This window comes from Arachis hypogaea, chromosome 3 (assembly GCF_003086295.3).
Source record: "Arachis hypogaea cultivar Tifrunner chromosome 3, arahy.Tifrunner.gnm2.J5K5, whole genome shotgun sequence".
NCBI classification, from domain to species: Eukaryota; Viridiplantae; Streptophyta; class Magnoliopsida; order Fabales; family Fabaceae; genus Arachis; species Arachis hypogaea.
In genome coordinates this window covers 23,825,849-23,843,629 of record NC_092038.1, presented here as the reverse complement: position 1 = coordinate 23,843,629, position 17,781 = coordinate 23,825,849, and the positions used below count along the sequence as shown (strand labels likewise).

General features: G+C 37.5%; 1 non-coding gene and 1 pseudogene across 1 annotated transcript; both read left to right on the top strand.

Moving 5' to 3' along the window:
- The first annotated feature begins 939 nt into the window (after positions 1-939).
- On the top strand, positions 940-4,430 carry LOC112789894 (dehydrogenase FPY6-like; annotated as a pseudogene).
- Positions 4,431-16,840: 12,410 nt separating this feature from the next.
- On the top strand, positions 16,841-16,948 carry LOC112793844 (small nucleolar RNA R71). The gene has a single exon (XR_003198536.1). It is a non-coding gene; the product is annotated as a small nucleolar RNA R71 (small nucleolar RNA).
- The last annotated feature ends 833 nt before the right edge of the window (positions 16,949-17,781 follow it).

Below are 17,781 nucleotides of genomic sequence, written 5' to 3'. Positions count from 1 at the left end.
TGATGTCCAACTTCTCCTCCATCTGCAAGAAATTTAAAATTTTTACAATACATAGGGAGAATTTGAAAGCCTACTCATGCATTAAAAAGAAAAAATAATCACCACAAGAAAATATTTTTTTCCAAACCTCCATACTTCTCCCTGTTTCTTCCCTGTTTCATTCGGGTATTACAGCAACCCCACAAACCCCAACCAAGATTCAAACCCTAGACACTACAATGACACCAAAACTCCAGAACCTCAACAACACTGACCAATGCTATCATCAACCAACATTGTATTCAAAATACAAAATAATAAAAAAAAAGTTACCTTGAGTCCGATCACAACGTCAAAACCTCGTCTTTGTGGTGAAGGAAGGGAAGGGAAGAGCAACAACAACTTCTGATCAGATGACTTCTTCTCTCAAATTTTTGTTAACCCAGCACATACAACCCTACGGCTACGCCATTGTTGGGGAGATGAAGAAGAACTCAGAGGGTGGAAGAAGAAGAGACGAAGTGTTTGTGTTGGTGGAGAAAACTGTTTTTCATATTAAGTAACACCTATACGGCGTCGTTTTTGGCTTCTAAGGGCGCCAAACCCAAAACAACGTCGTTTTGGACATGTCCCACGTAGCAATCCTAGGCCACGTCAGCGCTCCGGTGATGAGTCATCACCTGAAATATGGTCAGGGACTAGTTTGAGTGCTCGGAGCTCTATCTGGAGGACTATAATAGGGAAATCGAAATCTTAGGGATTACTATGAGTAATTGCGTGAATCTCAGGGACTATTATGGGTATTTACTCGACAAATCTTTATTTATCCATCCTTTATATCGTTTTGGTATGTATAAATTAGTAATCGTATTGGTATCGAAGCAATCAACTCTTTTTTTTTTTAATTCTCAAATTTTCGGATTTATTACTAGTTTTAATTTTTATAACTTCTAACCGTAGACTTGTAAAATAAACGTGAGTTATGGACGTTTTCTGTCCCCTCCTAAGTGGTTCTTCAATTTCACAAATTAAAGAGCCTCTCTCTCTCTCTCTCTCTCTCATTTGAAAATAGCAATGGCGACGATTGCAATTATCGGAGCTGGTATCTTCGTGAGGACTCAGTACCTTCCTAGACTGTCAGAGATCTCCGATCTGTTCCATCTGAAAGCCATTTGGAGCCGCACGCAGGAATCCGCAAGAGCTGCCGTTGAAATAGCCGATAAGAACTTCTCCGGCGTTCAATGTAAGTGGGGAGATGAAGGCCTTGATGATATTATCCGTGATTCATCCATCACCGCTGTTGCTGTTGTTTTGGCTGGACAAAATCAGGTTGATATTTCACTCAAGATGCTCAAGGCTGGTAAACATGTTCTTCAAGGTAATTCGACTCTACTTGTAAGTTGTAATAACCTCTACTTTATTCTTTTGAACTAATCAACTTATTTTATGTGATGTCCAATTTGGTGGATATGAAGAGAAACCAGCAGCAGCTAGTAAGTAGCATTTTGCTCTACTTTTTGTATAACATCCATCACTTAACTTCCATAGCATGTAATGATGGCATTTTGGGAAATGCAGGTGTAAAAGATTTGGAAACTGCATTGCATAACTACAAATCAATTTCTGCTGATGCTCCTCGACAAGTAATTTGGTCTGTGGCTGAAAATTATCGATTTGAGCCTGCCTTAGTGGAGGTATTTGCTTCTTGATTCTTCAATGCTTCTCATCTTAAATTCTGAATCTAGCTTTCCAGTCACGTGAATTTTTTGGCAGTGCAAGAAACTAGTTGCTGAAATTGGGACAATGATGAGTGTTCAAGTTATTATTGAAGGATCAATGAACAGTTCAAACCCCTACTTTTCAAGCTCTTGGAGGCGCGATTTCACTGTATGTGCTTTGTGATTAAGTTGCTTAAATTCGGGATTTTGTTTGTCACATAACTCTGATGCCTTGAATCACTTCAATAAGCTCTGTTACTTGGCAAGAAATAAAGGAACCAAAGATTATATGATATCTTGAAATTAAACCAGTATAGTAGCGATATGGTTGAGATTCTGTTCTCACATATGAAATGCAAATGGATAGTGTAAATTTTGGTGATTTGAAATAACTTCATGCTATCAACACAACAGTTTGCTCCTCTTTTATCCTACTAAACTTCCATATATGCAGTCATCTTTTTATTCTTTCTGACAGGGAGGTTTCATTCTTGATATGGGTGTGCATTTCATTGCTGGGTTAAGAATGGTAATCTTCGAGATTTATATTTCACAGATTTCATGTCCTCTTTTGCATGAGCTCCTTATTAGTTAGTTACTACTCTAGTCAACTAGATCTTTTTTTGCATCTAATTTTCAAATTATGAACCAGTCTTTACCAGTACTCTGTTTTTTAACATTCAATGCTTCTACACAAAAGCACCTGAGTATTGAAAAGAAGTACCTTGTTTAATTGAAATTTTATGTGAAAATTATAGACTGAATTGCTTCTATTTTCACACTTCCACTATTTATTTCAGAAAGATGGCTTTTGATTCTAAAAGTTGATGAAATGTGCTTTCTAACTAGAAAAATATAGAAGAACAATTGTTGTATACCTCACACAGATTTACTTCTCTAACAGGAATCCTGAAAAGGTCAAGCTGTTAGACTTGATTTATATATTATCACTTTCTGGGGAAATAAAACTTACTCGTATTCTGTGTCTTTTATTGGCTATTTTGACAGGTTGTTGGGTGTGAAGTGGTTTCAGTTTCGGCTATGACATCTCATGTGGATTCATCTTTACCTCCCCCAGATAATATATCATCTGTCTTGTAAGCCTCTTTTATGAATTTAACTTTTCAAAACTTGACTGGATATCTAATATTAATTTTGGGTACTAGAATGTATTTAGTATATTAATTAATATAGTATCTATGTATATCCTAAATTGATTTTATGTTTATTTAGTTTGATATTATATTGATTTCAACGTTATGATTAGATTGTATGATTGTATCCTTAGTCTTTAAATAGGCACTCTTCATTGTACATTCACACATGAACAACATCTGAATATCAAGTTTACTATTCAGTAATTATCATAAAATTCTAACATCGGGAATGTTTTTTCTTTAGCCATTTGGAGAATGGTTGTTCAGGAGTATTTGTAATGGTTGTCTCCTCGAGAACACCCAAGGCATGTGGTAAATGATAATTCATGTTATATTAATATGCTCAAGTGCAATGAACGCGAGTTAGTAGTATGCATATCTTCATTAGTCATGGTTTTAATCTTGTAAGTCTGACTCGTGGTGTTTAACACATTAAAGATCTTGTGGCGAGTTGTTGGCATGAACGGGACATTGCAAATTGAGCGTGGATTTCAAGGACAACATGGCTACCTGGTACATACTATAACAACCTAGTCACAGGTTTTGATGTATAATGAATTTCTTATTTAGTATTGTAACATAAACTTTAAAACACTGACAATATTAACCATGAATTAACTAAAATAATTTTGTACCCATGAAAAATGGTTTTTATGTGATAAAAGTATCCAAACGTTAATTTTATTCATGTGTAGATTTGTCAATATTCCAAACTTTCATGATAGAAATGACAGTTTTTTTGTCTTTCATGTATACAAAATTAGTTTTTCTTTATTTATGGGTAGGTTTATCAACATTCTGAATTTTTATGGATAGAAATGATAGTTTACTCCTAGTTTTAATCAAAGCACTGTCAGGTATCTTAATTAATTTTGATGCTATTATAGGTTTCATTATATGGTGTTGATGGACAAAGTAAAAGCTCCTTTTTCCCATTCAGTGGAGTACTGAAGAATTAAAAGCTTTTATTAGTGATGTATCTGAAAGCACTCTTAAGGTAATTGATTGAGCTTCTTAGAGATGTTTCCACCTTCTCAATTACAAATTCCTCCTCTCATTTATCTATATTCATCATATTTCCTTCTATTCGACAATTATGTCCCGATATATTCGGACAACTTAACATCCATATTTGAACAAGAAATGGGATTCAATCCATGCAGGGAGCTCTGTCCACTGATCTAATTTACTTGTCATTTGCAGAAGGGGAGTGAGTTAGTGGCTGAGCCCCGCCTCTCTTACATTGAAGGTGCAAGAGATGTTGCTGTTTTAGAGGCAATGCTTGAATCTGGAGCAAGGAAGGGTGAACTAGTTCATGTTAAAAGGTTTTGAAGTTAAGTAACCCATGGAAATAGCTTCGTTGCCTACATAATTCAATATCAGTGAATTATTTTATATTGGTCATGAACATAGTGCTTGTAAAAGCAGTTGATGTGTATGAATAATTCCTGCGTGTAAAGAACAATTCGTTTAGGCGTTGTATTCATTTATTGAAATAATTGCTGATGAAGAAACTATTATTTCCGGATTCCGATCACAGCTGATATATATGATCATGCATCTTTAACTTTTAATATCTTCAGTCTAAGTATTTCTTATTCTTGTATTTGATTTCAGTTATTTTATTTTATCTTGTTTTTTAGAGATGTGAAATTCCTAATAAAAAAATATTAATCTAAATCATGAATTAGTTTCATCCAACAACTTGTAAGTTTGTCTCTTGTTAATGGTTAATGGATCAAGAATAGAATTTTATATACTAGAATCTTTTCATATAGATTTTTTTATTTAAATTAATAAAATATAATATTTACAAAAATGTATAAATTGTAGAAGATTTATCGATATATGTAATGTGTTACATTCCAGGTACTTCAAAGTACAAAAAACAAGTATCCCAAATATATAGTTACCAAATATGATACAAATACACAAATTGGGTGGACAGTACCCGGAATATACTGATAATGAAATTGAGATTTAGTACTCGAAATATGTATATCACATGGTATATAAAGGGTGCAACCGAGATCAAGAATTATTTTGATAACTTTTTAAAGTTTTGGAAATTTTGGTTACATTTTTAGTTTAATGCTGAAAGCATATATGTCTCGTCCACGTGGCATATAATTGAGGCATTAGATTTTAAAATTAGTTTATCTTTCTCTTATATTAAGTAATTAATTAGTTGACATATTTTGATTTACTTAATTTTAGTTAATATGTTAGGATATTTTGACTTAATTAATTAAATAATGTGTTAGAATAATGACACTTTAGATTAACATGATTTAAATAATCATTTGGCATGTTAGCATAATTTAATCTACGTAGTTAGAAAATGTGTCGTTGGATTTAATTAACTAGAAAACCATTAGTTAGTATAGAAGATTAGAAGATGAATAATTAATTTGTTAAATTTAGATGAAGTTCTTTTTGTACCGAATACTTAATTATATTATATTAGGATATTGCTAATTAATATTAATATTGTTATATGATTTTATTCATGAAATAAAATTTTTTAATTAAATTATTAAATTAATTAAAAGACCATTAGTTAGTATAGAATATTAGAAGATAATTAATTAATTTTTTAAATTTACATGAAGTCCTTTTTTACGGAATACTTAATTATATTAAGATATTACTAATTAATGTTATTATACAATTATATCTTATTTACACATTATACATTTCTGTGAATATTATATTTTATTAATTTAAATAAAAAAAATCTTTTTCATACACTTCAATTTAATCAAACCATAATTTTTATACAAAACTATTTGATAACAAAAAAAAATCAACTAAAAATAGTCATAACTTACTTTATTTAGTATTCATTAATTATTTAAATAAAATAAATTTTAACTATTTTTTTTTTGTTGTCTTCTTAACATTATCGTTTTGTATATAAAAGTACAAAATTAACTATTATGTATTATCCAGTAGTTAAGAATTATGCATATACAATTTTCGTAATTTAAAAGTATCTAAATTGTATAAGTATTTTGAAATTATTTCTAAATACAATTCTCGTTATAGGTAGTGGTATAATACATGTCGTTTTCATGAAAAAGGCACTGTTTGTCAATGCACTAAAATGTGTTTACTTAATTTCGAAATACAAATGCGTTTGCAGCGAGATATGTTTGAGTCAAAGAAAGCGAAAACGAAATCACAACGGCCTGCAATGTGAGGCCTGAGGGAGTATATACCTGCTGTTTAATCATATTTATCTTATTAATAAGCTTTCATCAGTGTTTTCATAACGTTGACATTTTCGTTTGTGTTGACTTTTGGATATAAACCCATTAATTATTTAATTACTTGTTACTCGGCTTATATCACAATTGCTAGTGTATATATGCTCAATAATATTCGAGAAATAAAAAAATCAACCAAAATAATTTTAAATTATTTTATTTATTAATTATTACTAAAAATTGTATAATAATTTGGACCTCTTTTATTGTTGATGGCAATGCCAGAAATGATACTGAGGATAATTTTCTACTTATTGTATTTACATGTTCTTTATGTTTCTTAGCGTTCCGCTTCGCTGTATTGTGTTGAGTTTCTTTGTTTAAAAATATATATATATATAATAAATATATAATTATAAATATTATGTATATAAAATTATAAATATTATATTATATAAGATAACTAGATATTATTTTTTAGTATTACGATCATATATATATCTAACAAGAAAATAAAGATAAGAAAATAAAAGATGGGAAAGTCTAGAGAGTCAATGTACTTGATGTACAATGCATATAACGGGGTTAATTTTAAATTAAAATTAAATTAATGGATAAATAATTAATTTTGAATTAATTCAAATTTAAATTTTGAAAAAAAATAGGAATAGGAGCAGTTATAGGAGCCCAACATAAACGGTAGTTTATCAATACCGTATCGTCTCCATCATCTCCAGGTCTCAACGAGAACTACTCTCCCACCCGTCACTTACCGCCGTCGGAGTCGACTACCACCATCGTCATAGGCCGCAAAGGCCCTCTTCCAGCAACACCAACACGTTTGTTGTTCGACTTGCGTTGGAACGGCAACCACGCAGACATCCAGCGGGCACAACAAGAGAGAGCGTGTGTTTCTTGTGCTTGATGTCGACGTCGCAAGTAGAAGGGGTTTCAAGTGTGGTTGCTCTTCCATCCCCGTCACCCCGCCGGAGTTCATTAATGGAGTGCGTTGTGGGTGAACCGGTGGATTATGTTCCATCTCCCGGCAGAAATGAGATTTCATCCAATCCAAATGAAAATATAGTTGAACCTCTCGTCGTTGATCCTGTGCAAATGAGTAAGGTGAGCATCGTTACGTACGAAACGCTTTTCAATGGATGGTCATTTTTATTTGACTGAGCAGTTTAGAATCGATGCAAGTGGCTTGTTTAAGTGTATGTTGTTAATTGGTATTCAGATGCGACAACATGATTTAGTCAACGAAGCTTAGGAAGTTTTTTACATATCATTGTATTCTTATATGTGTGAAATGTGTTTCTAGAAGAAAATATTTATATGTTGAAGAAGCTTATATGAAAATCCATTAAAATAATCTATTATTACTGAAAAATAAAATACAGGGGCATGTAGGCAATGTTAGTGCAAGAGGTATTAATTGAACTAGAGTTGTAGCCAATGGTATAATAGATATGGAAAATATATGTTGATAATGAAAAGGAGGAATGCAGGAGTTATATATTGATGTTTTTCATGTATTTGCTTCCTGCATGTTAGTATTAGAAGATGAGTATATGTATACAGTTATCCATGATGCTCAATGTATGCATAAAGAAAGCATCTCTTTAAAGTAAAAATATGCACCAATGGCTGGGAAACTGAGGTAGGAACTGTGTTTAGGATTTGTACCTGATGCATGTTCAGCTGTTTGCTATGCAGTGTTAACGTGAAATAAAGTAGGTAGTAGTCACAATAATTGTATAATATTTCAAATGAATTAATTGATTCCATTACCATGAGTAGCATTTAGATGCCTTTGGTGTAAAGCTTATACTGTTTGGGTGGATGAGTTGATCTATAAATTTAGTTCGCATTTTTTTGTGCTAGTAAGTGAGGTTTCATGTACATGATGTTGAATAAAAATTGTTCTTTTTTATTGTTGTAATTTGTGTGTTTATGTTAAAAGTGCAGGTCACGCAAATGTTGGATGTTACTAATGTTGGAAGTGATGAGATGGATATTTGTGATGAGGTTTGGATTTTAGTTTAAATTTGTGCAGTCAGGATTTGTATTTTTTATGTCATAATTAATGGCTTTTTTTCTTTTTTTTATTTGATACGTAGTTGCCTGATCACGGTACCCTGGAGAAAGATGAAATACCAAGTGTTGGGATGCAGTTTGTGAAGTTGCAACTAGCGCATGATTTTTATGTTAGCTACGCGAAGAAAGTTGGGTTTGCAACTAAGATAAGGACGACAACATTTGACAAGATCACGAAGGAACCCGTTAACCAAGCTATCCACTGTAATCGGGATCGCATCCGCGGATCTCGTGTCAAAGCACCAACGCAAAAACCCGATTTCAGCCGCTGGGTGCAAGGCAAGAATATATGTGAAATTTGATAAGGAGAAGCAAGAGTGGATTTTCTTCAAGGTTGAGTTGAGGCACATGCACCCATGTTCGGCGAAGAAGGCAGTGCACTACCGTGAGTATAAGCAGCTGAGCATGCATGCGAAGTATGTGATTCAGAATAATGATGAGGCTGGGATTCGACCAAACAAGACCTTCCTATCTTTGGCCAATGAAGCTGGGGGCCCGTCAAACCTGGGATTCTCAGAAAAGGATTTAAGAAATATATTACAGTAAGACTCCGAACAAGCAACGCAAATGCGGATGTTAGGGAGATGATGAACTATTTCATGAGAATGAAAGACATCAATCCAAACTTCTTCTATGCAGTGAAATTGGACGATGAGTGTAGATTTAGGAGTGCAGTTTGGGTTGATGCAAGGTGCAGGGCTTCCTATGAATACTACGGAGACGTTGTGTTACTTGATAGCACTTACAGTACAAACAGGTAACAGGTGTTGTAGTTGGTTTTTTTGGTTTTGGTAATTTTTTTCCCATGTGGTTGTCCCTAAGTATTCATAATGGCATATGGTTATGTGTGTAAGTATGAGTTACTATTTGCGTCGTTCGTCGATGTCAACCACCATGGTAAGTCAACCCTCCTTGGATGTGCGCTGTTGGGAAACGAGAAAATTCCGAGTTATGAGTGGATTTTTACCCAATGGTTGACGTGCATGGGAACAGCTCCACAGTGCATCATTACTGATCAATGCAGATCCATGTTTGGTGCGATTAGAAAGGCGTTACCCAATACACGTCACCGTTGGTGCATATGGCACATCATGAAGAAGTTTCCTCAGAAGCTTGGAGGTTATCGTCGGTACGGAGAGTTGTATCCCGACCTCAGGAACATTGTGTTTAACTCTCGGACGGAGGAGTCATTTGAGAGAAAATGGTTTGAATTTATAGAGGAGTACAATTTACATGATAACACATGACTGTCAGGTTTGTAGTTGTTCAATTACGTTACGCTTTCCAATTCATAATAATGCGGTAGCTGGCTTTATTCGTTTTGAAATAAAGAGTTCAGTGAAAGCTTTCTAATATAGAAACTGTGTGTTATCTGTAGATCTTTATGATGACCAACGCATGTGGGTTCCTATATTCTTCAAGGGGGAATTTTGGGCTGCCATGAGGAGTACGCAAAGGAGTGAGAGCATGCACGCATTCTATGGTGGAATCTTACACAGCAAGACTAGCTTGGTACAATTTGTTCACAAATACGACAATGTGCTTGGAGCCAAGGAGCAGAGGGAATTGGAGGATGATGCAGTAGACTCCAGGGGGGTAATACCTTGTGCAACGAGCTCGCCTATAGAGAAACAATTTCAGCAGGAGTATACTACTAGCATGTTTAGGGATGCTCAAGTTGAGTTTGTGAAAAAGGCTGATTGCAGAGCATCAGTAGTTACTGAAGACTGGCCAGTGGTATGCATGAAGGTGGAAGAGAAAAAATTAGTAGATGATACTATGATCTGTGTTTCGTATGTTGTCCACTTTGACCGCTCCACACAGGAGGTTCGTTGTGAGTGCAATCTTTTTGAGAGTTCAAGTGTGTTGTGCTGTCACTATCTTAAAGTTTTTCATTCGTTTAAAGTGTATAAAGTACCTACCTGCTATGTTTTCCCTCGTTGGAGCAAGAATATAAAGCGCAAGCATACTTATATCAAGAGTAGTCACGACGTCAGTCGGTCAGATGTGAGTCATAATGCATTCAAGGGATTATGTGCACACTTTTACAACATTGCGCAGAAGTTTGTAAATGATCACGATGAAACTAATTTACTGCATGCTGCTTTAGAAGAAAAAAGGGCCAAGCTGAGCGCGCACCATGCTAAGAAGAGGTCTGAGAGCGTGGCGGAGAACCACACCAGCATTGGCTCACAACATTCGAATGTTCTCGGTGTTGTCAACATCCAAGCACCATCGTTGGTCACTACAAAGGGCCGGCCAAAGAGTAAGAGGCTCGGATCAACCCTTGAGAAGTCCTTCAAGAAATCTAGTCGGAGGAAAAACAAGAACGCTTCCCCAGTACAATACTTGTGTCAATATGACTTGAATTATTAATTTTGATATTACACTATTGGTGCGCGAAATTGTGAACAATACTTTTCACAACTCTCATAATCCCCGGTCATGAACCCCAAAAACTTGGTGTTCAATACCATGGCATTAACACAACTTCGCACAACTAACCAGCAAGTGCACTGGGTCGTCCAAGTAATAAACCTTACGCGAGTAAGGGTCGATCCCACGGAGATTGTTAGTATGAAGCAAGCTATGGTCATCTTGTAAATCTTAGTCAGGCAAACTCAAATGGATATAGTGATAGACGCATAAAACACAAAGATAAAGATAGAGGTACTTATGTAATTCATTGGTAGGAACTTCAGATAAGCGCATGAAGATGCCTTCCCTTCCGTCTCTCTGCTTTCCTACTGTCTTCATCCAATCCTTCTTACTCCTTTCCATGGCAAGCTTATGCAAGGGTTTCACCATTGTCAGTGGCTACCTCCCATCCTCTCAGTGAAAATGTTCCTATGCTCTGTCACAGCATGGCTAATCATCTGTCGGTTCTCGGTCAGGCCGGAATAGAATCCAGTGATTCTTTTGCGTCTGTCACTAACGCCCCGCCTGCTAGGAGTTTGAAGCACGTCACAGTCATTCAATCATTGAATCCTACTCAGAATACCACAGACAAGGTTAGACCTTCCGGATTCTCTTGAATGCCGCCATCAGTTCTAGCCTATACCACGAAGACTCTGATCTCACGGAATGGTTGGCTCGGTTGTCAGGCGAGCACTCGGTTGTCAAGCGATCAACCATGCATCGTGCAATCAGGAATCCAAGAGACATTCACCCAATCGAAGGTAGAACGGAGGTGGTTGTCAGTCACACGTTCATAGGTGAGAATGATGATGAGTGTCACGGATCATCACATTCATCAAGTTGAAGAACAAGTGATATCTTAGAACAAGAACAAGCGGAATTGAATGGAAGAACAATAGTAATTGCATTAATACTCGAGGTACAGCAGAGCTCCACACCTTAATCTATGGTGTGTAGAAATTCCACCGTTGAAAATACATAAGAACAAGGTCTAGGCATGGCCATGAGGCCAGCCTCCCAGTGATCTAAGATAGCATAACAATGAAGATAGCTACCCCTCGATATCTCAATACAATAGTAAAAGGTCCTACTTATAGAAACTAGTAGCCTAAGGTTTACAGAAATGAGTAAATGACATAAAAATCCACTTCCGGGCCCACTTGGTGTGTGCTTGGGCTGATCAATGAAGCATTTTCGTGCAGAGACTTCTCTTGGAGTTAAACGCCAGCTTTTATGCCAGTTTGGGCGTTTAACTCCCATTTTGGTGCTAGTTCCAGCGTTTAACGCTGGGATTTCTGAGGGTGACTTTGAACGCCGGTTTGGGCCATCAAATCTTGGGCAAAGTATAGACTATCATATATTGCTGGAAAGCCCAGGATGTCTACTTTCCAACGCCGTTGAGAGCGCGCCAATTGGGCTTCTGTAGCTCCAGAAAATCCACTTCGAGTGCAGGGAGGTCAGAATCCAACAGCATCTGCAGTCCTTTTTAGTCTCTGAATCAGATTTTTGCTCAGGTCCCTCAATTTCAGCCAGAAAATACCTGAAATCACAGAAAAACACACAATCTCATAGTGAAGTCCAGAAAAGTGAATTTTAACTAAAAACTAATAAAAATATACTAAAAACTAGCTAGATCATACTAAAAACATACTAAAAACAATGCCAAAAAGCGTACAAATTATCCGCTCATCACAACACCAAACTTAAATTGTTGCTTGTCCTCAAGCAACTGGAAATCAAACAAGATAAAAAGAAGAGAATATGCAATGAATTCCAAAAACATCTATGAAGATCAGTATTAATTAGATGAGCGGGGCTTTTAGCTTTTTGCCTCTGAACAGTTTTGGCATCTCACTCTATCCTTTGAAATTCAGAATGGTTGGCTTCTTTAGGAACTTAGAATCCAGATAGTGTTATTGATTCTCCTAGTAAAGTATGATGATTCTTGAACATAGCTACTTATTGAGTCTTGGCCGTGGCCCAAAGCACTCTGTCTTCCAGTATTACCACCGGATACATACATGCCACAGACACATAATTGGGTGAACCTTTTCAGATTGTGACTCAGCTTTGCTAGAGTCCCCAATTAGAGGTGTCCAGGGTTCTTAAGCACACTCTTTTTGCCTTGGATCACAACTTTATTTCTTTTTCTTTCTTTTTCTCTATTTTTTTTCGATTTTTTTTTCATTGCTTTTTCTTGCTTCAAGAATCATTTTTATGATTTTTCAGATCCTCAGTAACATGTCTCCTTTTTCATCATTCTTTCAAGAGCCAACATTCATGAACCACAAATTCAAAAGACATATGCACTGTTTAAGCATACATTCAGAGAACAGAAGTATTGCCACCACATCAAAATAATTAAACTGTTATAAAATTCAAAATTCATGCAATTCTACTCTTTTTCAATTAAGAACATATTTTATTTAAGAGAGGTGATGGATTCATAGGACATTCATAACTTTAAGGCATAGACACTAAGACACTAATGATCACAAGACACAAACATAGATAAACATAAGCATAAAATTCGAAAAACAGAAGAATAAAGAACAAGGAGATTAAAGAACGGATCCACCTTAGTGATGGCGGCTCTTTCTTCCTCTTGAAGATCCTATGGAGTGCTTGAGCTCCTCAATGTCTCTTCCTTGTCTTTGTTGCTCCTCTCTCATGATTCTTTGATCTTCTCTAATTTCATGGAGGATGATGGAGTGTTCTTGATGCTCCACCCTTAGTTGTCCCATGTTGGAACTCAATTCTCCTAGGGAGGTGTTTAGTTGCTCCCAATAGTTTTGTGGAGGAAAGTGCATCCCTTGAGGTATCTCAGGGATCTCATGATGAGTGGGGTCTCTTGTGTGCTCCATCCTCTTCTTAGTGATGGGCTTGTCCTCATCAATAGGGATGTCTCCCTCTATGTCAACTCCAACCAAATAACAGAGGTGACAAATGAGGTGAGGGAAGGCTAACCTTGCCAAGGTAGAGGACTTGTCCGCCACCTTATAAAGTTCTTGAGATATAACCTCATGAACTTCTATTTCTTCTTCAATCATGATGCTATGAATCATGATAGCCCGGTCTATGGTAACTTCGGACCGGTTGCTAGTGGGAATGATTGAGCGTTGGATAAACTCCAACCATCCTCTAGCCACGGGTTTGAGGTCATGCCTTCTCAATTGAACCGGCTTCCCTCTTGAATCTCTCTTCCATTGGGCGCCCTCTTCACATATGATTGTGAGGACTTGGTCCAACCTTTGATCAAAGTTGACCCTTCTAGTGTAAGGGTGCTCATCTCCTTGCATCATGGGCAAATTGAATGCCAACCTTACACTTTCCGGACTAAAATCCAAGTATTTCCCCCGAACCATAGTAAGATAATTCTTTGGATCCGGGTTCACACTTTGATCATGGTTCTTGGTGATCCATGCATTGGCATAGAACTCTTGAACCATCAAGATTCCGACTTGTTGAATGGGGTTGGTAAGAACTTCCCAACCTCTTCTTCGGATCTCATGTCGGATCTCCGGATATTCACTCTTTTTGAGTGAAAAAGGGACCTCGGGGATCACCTTCTTCAAGGCCACAACTTCATAGAAGTGGTCTTGATGCACCCTTGAGATGAATCTCTCCATCTCCCATGACTCGGAGGTGGAAGCTTTTGCCTTCCCTTTCCTCTTTCTAGAGGTTTCTCCGGCCTTGGATGCCATAAATGGTTATGGAAAAACAAAAAGCAATGCTTTTACCACACCAAACTTAAAAGGTTTGCTCGTCCTCGAGCAAAAGAAGAAAGAAGAGAGTAGAAGAAGAAGAAATGAGGGGAAAGGGAATGGCTTTTGTTTTCGGCCAAGAAGGGGAGAAGTGGTGTGTATGTTTTGTGAAAATGAAGGAGTGAAGGAGGGTTTATATAGGAGTGGGGGAAGGGTAGGGTTCGGTCAAGGGAGGGTGGGTTTGGGTGGGGAAGTGGTTTGAATTTGAATGGTGAGGTAGGTGAGGTTTTATGAAGGATGGATGTGAGTGGTGAAGAGAAAGATGGGATTTGATAGGTGAAGGGTTTTTGGGGAAGAGGTGTTGAGGTGATTGGTGAATGGGTGAGGAAGAGAGAGAGTGGTGGGGTAGGTGGGGATCCTGGGGGGTCCACAGATCCTGAGGTGTCAAGGAAAAGTCATCCCTGCACCAAATGGCAAGCAAAATCTCGTTTTGTGCCAATTCTGGCGTTAAACGCCGGGCTGGTGCCCATTTCTGGCGTTTAACGCCAGCTTCTTGCCCTTTTCTGGCGTTTAACGCCAGTCTGGTGCCCCTTTCTGGCGTTAAACGCCCAGAATGGTGCCAGACTGGGCGTTAAACGCCCATCTGCTAACCTTACTGGCGTTTAAACGCCAGTAGGTGCGTCCTCCAGGGTGTGCTATTTTTCTTCCTGTTTTTCATTCTGTTTTTACTTTTTTCATTGATTTTGTGACTTCTCATGATCATCAACCTACAAAAAAATAAAATGACAAAGGAAAATAGTTAATTATAAAACATTGGGTTGCCTCCCAACAAGCGCTTCTTTAATGTCATTAGCTTGACAGAGGACTCTCATGGAGCCTCAGAAATGCTCAGAGCTATGTTGGAACCTCCCAACACCAAACGTAGAGTTTGAATGTGGGGGTTCAACACCAAACTTAGAGTTTGGTTGTGGCCTCCCAACACCAAACTTAGAGTTTGACTGTGGGGGCTCTGTTTTTGAGAGAAGCTCTTCATGCTTCCTCCCCATGATGATAGAGGGATATCCTTGGGCCTTAAACACCAAGGATTCTTCATTCACTTGAATGATCAACTCTCCTCTATCAACATCAATCACAGCCTTTGCTGTGGCTAGGAAGGGTCTGCCAAGGATGATGGATTCATCCATGCACTTCCCAGTCTCTAGGACTATGAAATCAGTAGGGATGTAATGGTCTTCAACTTTAACCAGAACATCCTCTACAAGTCCATGGGCTTGTTTTCTTGAGTTGTCTGCCATCTCTAGTGAGATTTTTGCAGCTTGTACCTCAGAGATCCCTAACTTCTCCATTACAGAGAGAGGCATGAGGTTTACACTTGACCCTAAGTCACACAAGGCCTTCTTGAAGGTTATGGTGCCTATGGTACAAGGTATTGAAAACTTCCCAGGATCCTGTCTCTTTTGAGGTAATTTCTGCCTAGACAAGTCATCCAGTTCTTTGGTGAGCAAAGGGGGTTCATCCTCCCAAGTCTCATTTCCAAATAACTTGTCATTTAGCTTCATGATTGCTCCAAGGTATTTAGCCACTTGCTCTTCAGTGACATACTCATCCTCTTCAGAGGAAGAATACTCATCAGAGCTCATGAATGGCAGAAGTAAGTCCAATGGAATCTCTATGGTCTCAGTTTGAGCCTCAGATTCCCATGGTTCCTCATTGGGGAACTCATTGGAGGCCAGTGGACGCCCAGTGAGGCCTTCCTCAGTGGCATTCACTGCCTCTTCCTCCTCTCCAAATTCGGCCATGTTGATGGCTTTGCACTCTCCTTTTGGATTTTCTTCTGTATTGCTTGGAAGAGTACTAGGAGGGAGTTCAGTAATTTTCTTGCTCAGCTGACCCACTTGTGCCTCCAAATTTCTAATGGAGGACCTTGTTTCAGTCATGAAACTTTGAGTGGTTTTGATCAGATCAGAGACCATGGTTGCTAAGTCAGAGGTATTCTGCTTAGAACTCTCTGTCTGTTGCTGAGAAGATGATGGAAAAGGCTTGCTATTGCTAAACCTGTTTCTTCCACCATTATTATTGTTGAAACCTTGTTGGGGTCTCTGTTGATCCTTCCATGAAAAATTTGGATGATTTCTCCATGAAGGATTATAGGTGTTTTCATAGGGTTCTCCCTTGTAATTCACCTCTTCCATTGAAGGGTTCTCAGGATCATAGGCTTCTTCCTCAGATGAAGCTTCTTTAGTACTGCTTGGTGCATTTTGCATTCTAGACAGACTTTGAGAAATCATATTGACTTGTTGAGTCAATATTTTGTTCTGAGCCAATATGGCATTCAGAGTGTCAATCTCAAGAACTCCTTTCTTCTGACTAGTCCCATTGTTCACAGGATTTCTTTTAGAAGTGTACATGAATTGGTTATTTGCAACCATTTCAATCAGCTCTTGAGCTTCTGTAGGTGTCTTCTTCAGGTGAAGAGATCCTCCAGCAGAGCTATCCAAAGACATCTTGGACAGTTCAGAGAGACCATCATAGAAAATACCTATGATGCTCCATTCAGAAAGCATATCAGAAGGACACTTTCTGATTAATTGTTTGTATCTTTCCCAAGCTTCATAGAGGGATTCTCCTTCCTTCTGTCTGAAGGTTTGGACTTCCACTCTAAGCTTACTCAATTTTTGAGGTGGAAAGAACTTTGCCAAGAAGGCATTGACTAGCTTTTCCCAAGAGTCCAGGCTTTCTTTAGGTTGTGAGTCCAACCATGTCCTAGCTCTGTCTCTTACAGCAAAAGGGAATAGCATAAGTCTGTAGACCTCAGGGTCAACCCCATTAGTCTTGACAGTGTCACAGATTTGCAAGAATTCAGCTAAAAACTGATGAGGATCTTCCAATGGAAGTCCATGGAACTTGCAATTCTGTTGCATTAGAGAAATTAATTGAGGCTTAAGCTCAAAGTTGTTTGCTCCAATGGCAGGGATAGAGATGCTTCTCCCATAGAAGTCGGGAGTAGGTGCAGTAAAGTCACCCAGCACCTTCCTTGCATTGTTGGCACTGTTGTTGTTTTCGGCTGCCATAGGTTCTTCTTCTTTGAAGAATTCGGTCAGGTCCTCTAAAGAGGGTTGTGCTTTGGCTTCTCTTAGCTTTCTCTTCAAGGTCCTTTCAGGTTCAGGATCAGCCTCAACAAGAATGTTTTTGTCTTTGCTCCTGCTCATAAGAAAGAGAAGGGAACAAGAAAATGTGGAATCCTCTATGTCACAGTATAGAGATTCCTTTAGGTGTCAGAGGAAAAGAAAAGTAGAAGACAGAAGTAGAAAATTCGAACTTATCAAAGAAGATGGAGTTCGAATTTTGCATTAAGGGATAGTGTTAGTCCATAAATAGAAGGATATGAGAAGAAGGGAAGTAATTTTCGAAAATTAAGTAAAAGATTTTGAAAACATTTTTGAAAACATTACTTGATTTTCGAAAATGAAAGTGGGAAAGAGATCAAGTGATTTTTGAA